Source organism: Armigeres subalbatus, unplaced genomic scaffold (assembly GCF_024139115.2).
Source record: "Armigeres subalbatus isolate Guangzhou_Male unplaced genomic scaffold, GZ_Asu_2 Contig1310, whole genome shotgun sequence".
Classification (NCBI taxonomy): domain Eukaryota; kingdom Metazoa; phylum Arthropoda; class Insecta; order Diptera; family Culicidae; genus Armigeres; species Armigeres subalbatus.
In genome coordinates, this window is record NW_026942078.1 from 1093063 (window position 1) to 1104022 (window position 10960).

At 43.1% G+C, this 10960-nt stretch overlaps 1 protein-coding gene across 1 annotated transcript in view; it reads right to left on the minus strand.

The window, feature by feature from the left end:
• LOC134202647 (uncharacterized) overlaps window positions 1-9502 on the minus strand; it is a 78755-nt gene extending 69253 nt beyond the window's left edge. The window contains exon 1 of the mRNA XM_062677664.1: window positions 8736-9502. The gene's annotated coding sequence lies outside the window, so the exon portion shown is untranslated. The remainder of the gene's footprint in view (window positions 1-8735) is intronic.
• Between the last annotated feature and the right edge of the window lie 1458 nt (window positions 9503-10960).

Sequence of the window (10960 nt, forward strand, 5' to 3'; positions counted from 1 at the left end):
GATGGACTTTCGTGCCTGTTGTTCAACATTGCGCTAGAAGGTGTCATGCGGAGAGCCGGGTGTAACAGCCGGGGTACGATTTTCAACAGATCCAGTCAATTTATTTGCTTCGCGGATGACATGGACATTGTCGGCCGAACATTTGCAAAGGTGGCAGAACTGTACACCCGCCTGAAACGTGAAGCAACAAAAGTTGGACTGGTGGTGAATGCGTCAAAGACAAAGTACATGCTTGTGGGCGGAACCGAGCGCGACAGGGCCCGCCTGGGAAGCAGTGTTACGATAGACGGGGATACCTTCGAGGTGGTCGAGGAATTCGTCTACCTCGGATCCTTGCTAACGGCTGACAACAACGTTAGTCGTGAAATACGAAGGCGCATCATCTGTGGAAGTCGGGCCTACTACGGGCTCCAGAAGAAACTGCGGTCGAAAAAGATTCGCCACCGCACCAAATGTGTCATGTACAAGACGTTAATAAGACCGGTAGTCCTCTACGGACATGAAACATGGACAATGCTCGAGGAGGACTTGCAAGCACTCGGAGTATTCGAGAGACGGGTGCTTAGGACCATCTTTGGCGGTGTGCAAGAAGACGGTGTGTGGCGGCGAAGAATGAACCATGAGCTCGCCCAACTCTACGGCGAACCCAGTATCCAGAAGGTAGCTAAAGCCGGAAGGGTACGATGGGCAGGACATGTTGCAAGAATGCCGGACAGCAACCCTGCAAAGATGGTGTTCGCTTCCGATCCGGCAGGTACGAGACGGCGTGGAGCGCAGCGAGCGAGATGGGCAGACCAGGTGCAGAACGACTTGGCGAGCGTGGGGCGTATCCGAGGATGGAGAGATGCGGCCTCGAACCGTGCATTGTGGCGTCAAATTGTTGATTCAGTGTTATCTGTTTAGATGTTAACTAAATAAATAAAATGAATACCATTTATATGAAAGCCAATTATGTAGACTCACATGCATTCAGCTAAGGACTAAAGAGAGGTGTCACAAAAACACTGAGGACGTAACAATGGACGAACGTCGAAGACGAAACACAGAGTGCACTGTGAAAAACGCATAATGCGAATCCATATAGGTGACAATATCACAAAGTACATTGTAAAAATCGCATAATGCGAATCCATATAGGTGGCAATTTGTTGAAAACTAAGTAAAACACATATTCATAACCCCATTCTTATTGAACTTCACGTTGAGATTAAACAACCCGAACCCAAACGTCAAGGACGAAACACAGAGTACACTGTGAAAAACGCATCATTGTACGTACATTGTAAAAAAAATGCATAATGCGAATCCATATAGGTGAAAGTTTGTTGAAAACTAAGTAAAACACATATTCATAACCCCACTCTTATTTAACCTCACGTTGAGATTGAACAAGAGTAGCCGAAGTCGAACGTCAAGGACGTGACACAGAGTACACTGTGAAAAACGCATAATGCGAATCCTTATAGGTAACATACAGAAAGGACATTGTAAAAAAACACATAATGCGAATCCATATAGGTGACAATTTGTTGAAAAACTAAGTAAAAAAAATATATTCATAACCCCACCCTTATTCAACCTCAAGTTGAGATTAAACAAGAGTAGCTGAAGCAGAACGTCAAAGACGAAACACAGACTACACTGTGAAAAACGCATAATGCAAATCCATATAGGTGACAGACACAAAGTGCATTGTAAAAAAAATGCATCATGCGAATCCATATAGGTAACAATTTGTTGTAAAACTAAGAAACATATTCATAATCCCACACTCACGTTGAGATTGAACAAGAGTAGCCATAACCAATCGTCAAAGACGAGACACAGAGTACACTGTGAAAAACGCATAATGCGGATCCATATAGGTAACATACACAAAGTACATTGTAAAAAACGCATAATGCGAATCCATATAGGAGACAATTTGTCGAAAACTAAGTAAAACACATATTCATAACCCCACTCTTATTTAACCTCACGTTGAGATTGAATAAGAGTAGCCGATTATCTCGGAGAAGTAAAAAGTCAACTACGCCATAGCTCCGGTTAGCGCAGCGAGGGCTAAATACTGTGAAGGGGGCCCTGGTGCTTCACAGACTCCGTTTGCGGTTAGGTTCTTATTAGACCCCCTACCCATTCATTCGTAGGCACGGTAAGCATAAAGCCGCATCACACCGAGAATTAGGGGTCACCTGTATGGTGGACTTTTACCACTGGAACAGGCAATCCGTAATGTTATTCTTAGCCAGATAACCAGCTGCCGACACCACACGGCTATCTAGGCTGTTCGAGGAGAGAAGCTGACATTGACTTTACGTCAACTCTCAATGTGGCCGAACAGCCCGTAAGATGATCGTAAGGTGATCGATGAAAATGTAGAGTAACTGTACCAGTTTTGGCCATGTTCCTTATTGACCAGTTTGGCCAGGGCGAGGCCGAGTGTCCGAACCGGTGTAAATACTGTCTGAAGCAACCATGGCCAGTAAGGACCTGGGTCAGGTGGAAAGTGATTTCCCCATGGCGCCTCTTGATCCTCGTACCTAACTCCGGTATCAACCTATGTGTCCATCTACCCTTAGTGGAACTGTCCCACGCACGCTGCCATTTGACCATTAAGGCCAACCTGACAATCCTACGGATGTCTCTAGTGCCGCGCATTTCGAAGCACTCTATGTATTCACCGATAACGATGTCAATAGGCATAATACCGGTGATGACGCAAAGTGCATCGTGCGACACGGTACGGTATGCGCTCGCAACTCTTAGGCACATGAGCCTATACGTACTTTCTAACTTCGTTCTGTAGCAGTAATTACGCAGGGCCGTGCCCCAAGCTGGTCCCCCATATCTCAGTATGGACAGAGCAACGCTAGCCAGAAGCTTGCGCTTGCTGGCATAAACCGCAGAGCTATTGGACATCATCCGGGACAATGCCACTATAGCTGTGGAGGCACGCTTGCAGGCGTAATTGACGTGGCTACCAAAGGTGAGCTTATCGTCGATCATTACCCCCAAGAGTTTGATGGAGCGTTCAGAGGTGACCGTGCAGTTGCCTGCCCTTATCACCGCTTGTTGCTCCGACTTTCGGTTGTTAACAACAACCACCTCAGTTTGGTGGTGAGCCAGTTCTAACTTCCTGGAACTCATCCACTCCTCCACAATTGCGATCGAGTGGGCTGCAGTCAACTCCACCTCTTCGATCGATTCGCCGTAGACCTCCAGCGTAATATCGTCAGCGAAGCCGACGATTACCACGCCCACCGGGACCTTCAACCTCAAGACACCGTCGTACATGACGTTCCATAACACCGGACCCAGTATGGAACCTTGCGGAACCACTGAGGTTATGTCAACGCACTTCCGACCCGCCTCCGTGTCGTATACCAGTACTCGATTCTGGAAGTAGCTTCCGAGAATCTTGTACAGGTACTCGGGATTTCCAAGACGCAGGAGCGCATCTGCAATAGCTGCCCAACTGGCACTATTGAAAGCATTCCTCACGTCGAGAGTCACTACTGCTCAATAGCGAACTCCCCTCCTCTTACGCTGGATACCTATCTCCGCGGATTTGGTAACCGACAAGATAGCGTCTACGGTCGACTTACCCTTTCGGAATCAGCTCATGCATGCACGAACATGCCCGCGTCTTCAGCATCTGTAGCACTTTTATTATAATTTTATTGCACTACACATTTGTTTCGACCGCGGTCACTGTACTGGTTCTATTGTTCTACTTTTGTGCGAATTACCGCACAAAAGTAGAGCGTGAAAACCAACCGCACTGGAAGACAGTCGAAACGAGCGTAGAATAACACGTTTGCAGACCTTCGTACAAATACTCCAAAAGCTTAAAGAAGGCTGCGACGTACTAGAACAGATGAATACGGAATAGAGCGACGGCGGATCTTCAAGGCCGGGAGGATAGGGCGGCAGGGACTACGTATGTCCAAGGGCTATACGACCCCTCCCAGCGGCCACTGCGAGTTAGGGGGCCTGCTAGGACGTGGTAGGGTTTGGCAGTGGGCTCTGTTAAACCTCTACAAAAAGCTACATGTGTCCGCAAGCAGGTCCTATCAAAGTGACCGTATCCCTACTTCGGTAGGGTAGTGGGTGTGCTGCTTCAGCAGATCTGCTTATGTTGAGGCAGGAGTGTCGTAGTGCGTCTATTGTCACCTCGAAGCACGACAGAAATTTGAGTGTGAACTGCGTATGCTGAGGCAATAGTGAGGTAGCGTAGTATGGCTGATCGGTCGCTACATAATGCTATAGATACCTCCAGGCATGCCAGTGGAATGTTAGGGTGAGCAGCCAAATAAGATTTAAGAGCGAGTGGCAACTACTATTTACGCGTGTGCTGGGTCAGTGCATGATGCATTACTCATTGTAAAAAAATAAATAAAAAAAGCCTGGAGGTTAACAATAATTGACAATAATCGAATGACGTACCTTAACCGTTTTTGACGAAAAATTAAATAATATCGAAAGAGACTAACAACTAAGAAAAGCACTCATTCGTGAGACTCAGCATGCAGTACCCAAAAGATGGCATAACCGTAACGCTAAACACATCATCCATATATATATATCCATATATTATAAGGCTTGCTGATGTTTAGTCATCTCGCACGCGCACAGGATAGGATAGGATTTGTTTTCATCGGAAAACGCTTTGAGAACGCGAGAAACGCGTCGGAATGTTCTTGAATACGAGATGTTTAAGGTACTCCAAAACGTTCTCAAGTTCTGCCCAACTTATCTAGCAGATCAACCGAGGCTTTTGCAATATTCTTATCTTTGGCATATACCCAATCCGGTCCAAAAGCCATATGCACATACTGTAAGCTGAATATTTTTTGAATGCGAGGTGTTCATGGTACTCCAAAACGTTCTCGAAATCAGTTCAAAGTATCCCCCAGATCAATCATGTCTGTTGCAATGTTCTTATTGTCAGTTCCATGGAAAAAAGATGTCAAAGGTCCTCCAAGATATCTAACAGACGCACAACAACTAAGGAGGAGTTTGTGTCGAGCAATGTCCATTCAAATGTGGCTGCGAACTTTTTTTCGTTGGGGCGTAGAACCACTGCGTTCACAAACCATAAAGGCCTGCAATGGCTTGTACAAGTGATGATTCAATCTATGTCGAGCTACCGTGCGAGACAGACGTCAGTCTTGTACCTCCGGGTTCTTGTTTGTTTTTTTCTTCGTGTTGTTTTTTTTTCGTGCGAAAGTGTCAGTGACGAAAGCCTAACTTCAACTAGTTAGCGGAGCTCGAACTGATTAGTTGCAAAGCAATTGATCCGTGAAATAAGTTTTCGCGTGTTTTCACGTGTGTGCAAAACCAGTGTCATCGTGCGCATCTGTCGAATTGGGCTGCATCGCTGCCCCCTGAACCTCCTGTCTTCCGTGGTGCGTTTGGTTTTGTTCAGAGTAAGTCCTAGTCAGCAGCAGACGTCGATCGGATCATCGCCGCCAGCGCAGCCATTCATTTGCTGTGTGCGGTTGGTAAGAAGGCCAACACATACGCCTCGGGGTTGGTTCCGTTCGTTCCACGTGCCAACGTCTGGTACGTACTGCAGCAATCGCTCAAACAAAACCCTCAAACTCGACGCCTACAGTTCCTCTGTTACTTTTGATCTGAAGCAGGAGGTTCATGGAATACCAGATTTCCTTCGCCCGGAGGATCGTGAGGAGTGAAGCTTTCTTACGGATGGGTCAAAATAGGATGACTCCACTGGTTTCGATGTTTTCAACGTGTTTCATAGCGCTCAAAGAGCCTAGCTCCGTGTATACTGCTGAACTCGCAGCTATACACTATTCTCTCGAGCAAATCGCATCCTTGCTTCCTGACCATTTTCTCATCTTTACCGACAGTCTAAGTTCTATGGAGGCTTTTCGTTCAATGAAACCGGCTATGCATTCAACGTATCTTCTGAATAGGTTACGGAAAGCTTTGAGTGCTTTATCAAAACGGCCTTACACAATCACCATGGCTTGGGTCCCTTCTCATTGCTCGATCCCCGAAAATGAGAAAGCGGATTCTCTGTCTAAGATGGGCGCTATAGAAGGATACGCTCGGCAAATCAGTTTCGATGTTTTTTTTTCTCATTAGTTCGCCAGGAAACCTCGAACAGCTAGCAACCAAAATGAACAAATGGTGAAATAGGTAGATGGCCATGATTCAAAAAATTAAATTTGGTACTTCATTCCATGGACCGAGCCGAATGGAGAAGACTCTTATATACCGCACAGGCCACTTCGGCCTTAGTCTGAATAAATAAATAAATAAATTTGACGTAGGACTTACGTCTTTCTTCACTAGGTGTCATTTTTTCTAGAAATACTACAATAAGAGATCGGCGAAGACGCCATCTTGTTTCCAATCGAACCGTCAAAAGCGGTTCCATTTCGACTTGTTTACTTTTTGCATCCATAAGAAGCAAGCAAAAAGTTCAAGTGCTGCCAGTATCATTTTCTCGATTTCATGCATTTTCATACGTTGCCATTTCGACAGTTTTTCACTCCGCCGGTCTCTGGTTATAGGGTTGCTAATTTTTTCAGAAGGCAATCTCTGTGTATGCGGCGCAGATTATCAGGACTTTGAGCATGTCGTGTGGGCGTGCGATGAGCATCGTGGCCTCAGATCTGCGCTTATCGAATATCTCAGGGTCCGTGGAAAGCAGCCAAAACCTATAGAGTAGAGTGGGGCAAGAGTGCGCGTGGGGTAAGAGTACGTTTTCGATTTTTTGAAGTAATGAAAAAAGATAAACTAGCAGCACTGCATCAGTTTAACAGGTATTCTGGCCAACTATTATCATGTGTAATTGTAAACGATTTGAATAACTGGGACTGTGGGGTAAAAGTACGCAGGAACCGGTGGGGCAAGAATACGCATATGAATCTTCAAGTTATGATGTCAAACCCGTATCTCCGGCCGAAATAAGACTTCTTCCAAAGCGTAAAGATCCACAACTAAGAAAAAAGGGACAGAATTCGAAATTATCACAAATTTTTAGGATAAGTTGAAGTAATTCGATGTTAGAAAGGACTTAGCGAACAAAGCACTGAAGCAAAATAATGAAATTGTATTATGACTTGTTGTACAACTAAACATAGTACGAAAACACAATTTCATCAAAATGATAATTTCATTTAATCAAAAGAAACATTCATAAATTACGCAACGTTTAGCTGGGAGGGGTTGCGAGATGTATGACGATCCATACAATTTTTAGAGGATTCATACAAAAAGTGTAAGATAGGGGGAGGGGTGATGAAATAGCCAAATTTTATGTTACGTGTTTGGTGGACTTTCTTTAAGGAAAATGCCTTTGTATTCGCCACGCGAAACCTGATATATATTTTTACCTCTGTAGTTTTTTGTATATATAAAAAACAATGGTTTTTCGTATGAAAGTGCACATTTTTATGATCCCCTCCCCCTTTAAGAGTTACGTAATCTTTAAACATTCCCTAATATATGCTCATTAAACATCAATTAAATGTTATTAACTCTTATTTGTGTTAATATATACTTAAAGCACATGATTGGATAAATGCGTACTCTTACCCCACCCGATGCGCACTTTTACCCCACTGGTGGGGTAAGAGTGCGTTTTTCACTTGTCTTGCAATAAGGGTTCTACTAAAACGAATCTCAATAATTTCAATATTTTTTCCACTGGGTAACATAAAGGAAGAGTATATGAATCATCGACACTGATTTGATATGCAGAAGCTTGCTTCATAAGGGCCACATGATCGATTGAAAACTAAGTGCGTACTCTTGCCCCACTCTACTCTAAGGGAAGTGTTGGCGGGTCGTGATCTCGAATACATGTCCCTTGTTCACCGTTTTTGAATGTTACTGATGTTAGACTGTAATCGTCGTTCACCCAGCTGTATTAAAAACATGATTCCGGCTCCGTAACGCTGCACGGCAAATGAGCCTTCCAAATAAGTCAGCGGTTCGCTAGTACAATCGCTAGCCCCATGGGGTACCTCGGAAAAAAAATGTTTAATGGCGGATGTATTACAATACCAATAAAAAATTTATTGATAAAGTTTTGATAATTGTGTAATTCTTTATTCCACAACTTTGTATTGTACATATGCATGGTGATCAGTAAATCAATTAAATCCTGCCCACAACAACCAGCACAGTAAATGAAAGGCTGTAGGACAAAAGATCAAAAGGACAAAACGTCGGGTGACTAAAATCTACAATCTAAAAGTTCGGAAGCCTCCATTTGGGAGGCATGAAGGCTGTTTCCGAAAAACTCAGTAGCTTTGTTGCTAGAGGTTTGGAAGCATCCTTCCTAGCTCCTAAGCTTTCTTTCAAGAGGCTCGGAAGCCTCCTTTCAAAAGGCTCGGAAGCCTACTTTTGAAAGATTTTTTTTTTAATTCCCAACGTTTCGGCATGTATTCTCGGCCTTCTCCATGAAGTTACAGTTTTAACTACATGTATCTAGTGTTAACTCAACTGGCATAAATCAGCATCATCATCGACGGAACAATGGGTGTAGTGGATATCCTAAGGATAGATAGTTATAACCGAATCAATGAGTATAATATAATTCAGTTTTCGTATACTTCAGTCTTTTACCAGCATTCTAAGTAAATGAAACAGATTTTTACTCTTTGGATCCAATCTCACCTTCTGACCCAGTGTATCCCCGATGGCGGTATAAAGGAATCAAATGACAGAATCAGACATAATAGATATACACAAATTACCTGTTAATAATTTCATCCAGCTATGTATATCAGTTCAATCAGTTTTTCTCAGCGCCACCGTTCGTACCAGCTGCGATGAATTTTCGTCCTTCCGAAAGTTAAGGTTCTCGATGAAGAATTTTCACTTCTACTATAGAAATATGTTCTACAAATGTACTACACAGCGGGCTATAGTAAACACGCACGCTAGACCCAAACACCCTGCAACAGTGACTACGTGCGAGAAAATTAGGAGTTGCAGTAATTTGATCCGCGGATAAGCACTTGACTGCTGCAGTTTTCACCACTGCACTGCCATCGCTACCGCCGTACGAACACAGATAGTCAACCTGAAGGCTGTTTTCTTCGAATCATTAATTTTTTGCCTTTTGCTTCCATTTTTACGCATTGCTTCGTACCGAATGGGGACACATTTTACGTGTTTGCTGCTGCTTGGCCTTGAGATTGGCACACGAATAGAGGTATCCTCGGTGATGCTGATGATGATGCTCAATTACATGACGACCTGGCATCACACGCACGACGAATAGAACACATTCAATTTACAGAGTCATTCTATAATTTATAAATTAATTCTGGCTAAAGTAGACTCACTAGCACCCACGAAGTTGGTTTTCCCTCTAGTAGGGTGGTAGCACTATGGCAACGCCTGAGATCAAAGGAATATGAACATCACCTTGGGGGCGCACTGGGTGGGTGGGACACCCCTTTGGATTGATGTGTGCCTCTGTGCACGCTTTGGAGAGATGACTTTTCCGCTGTTTCCTTCCGACGGGATGTGTCACGAAAAACTGAGAGCAGTGCTGTCCAGACGGGTGCCTAAATACAGGCGATGTGCTGTGCAGATGCGAGAGCGGCGGATGCCTTGTGGCTAAGTGGAGAATCAGAGAGTGTCTCACTGTGGTGGTGAGCATGTTTTCCTGCACTGGTGGGAAATCCAGTTTGGAAGTATGTGAGAAATACAGTAGTGGGCAAATGTATTGCGCTTCGGTGAAAATTGAAAGCTTTGCAAGGTGGACAACAGAAAAGATTTACGGTAAAATGTTAGGATTATATGAAACAGTGCATAATTAACAAGCATGAGGAGGATCAACCAACAAGTTATTTTATTTTATTTTATTTTATTTAGCGCACAATATATTTTTGAGACCTCAATTTCAATAAAAAATAGCAACAGACAACTATCAACTGTCAACTTTTCATTATATTTTTGCTGCTCCGCAGCTATATAATCTTCATTAAATGAACATGGTGCAACAAACTTGGCCATTGTGCGTGGACGAAGAGGGTACGAAGATAAGCTACAAACAGAGCTAAAATTAAAATTTATTAAAAAGCTTATAATAAATTCTACTGACAAAATGTAATTAAAATCTAATTGATGTATGATACGAAAAAAATCCGAACTGTATAATAGATACATTTTTGGGAAATAGACAAAAAATTGAGATAAGCTTCCAAATATGTGATTCAGACTTTTTCCGTATCGTACATCAATGACTACAGTGCCTCCTAGAGGTAAAAAGTGGAAAGTATTCATTTTCCCATATATTTAGTCGATTTTTCCCATATAAACATCATGCTCGTTGAGCATCCACCTAGACTTGACGGATCTAGCTAAAAATTTTACAGTAGCTTCTGGGAGCAAACAACTTTATTTTCAGATGGTATACGTGTGTGTGCGGCATCCTCTATCCCTCACCCAGCTGGGGGCGTTGATCAAGTAGTACTACGAAGAATTTTATCAGATCTCATGATCTGTAATAGTGCCCTTTTTGTTACTACAAAAAGAATTCACTTCTGAAGCAAGAAAGGTTTCTTCAGAAACTGTAGGGAATGGGATGTATCCAGCTTTTTACGCAGGTCATGCTATAAATTTTGAATCACCCCTTTTGACGTTTGAGGTGTCCACTATAAATGCTGTTATAATTTTAGTAATTCGATCGAAGTATACTTTGGTATGTTGAAAAATGTTGATTACGCATGGAAACGATGGAAACATCAGCATATTTACCTAATGTTTTTACAATCTATTTCATTTTTTAAGTTTTTTTTTCAAATTTTCTTTGTTTTAGGTAATTCAAGAACTGCTGACGGTTGACCGTATTATTAAACACGCCTGGAGAGACGATACCATTCATTTTATGTACCAGGATAAGAAAATGATTGATTTTTTGGTTCTATGACGGTCAATAGAAGTGCGCTTGAAATATTGAAACATGCAC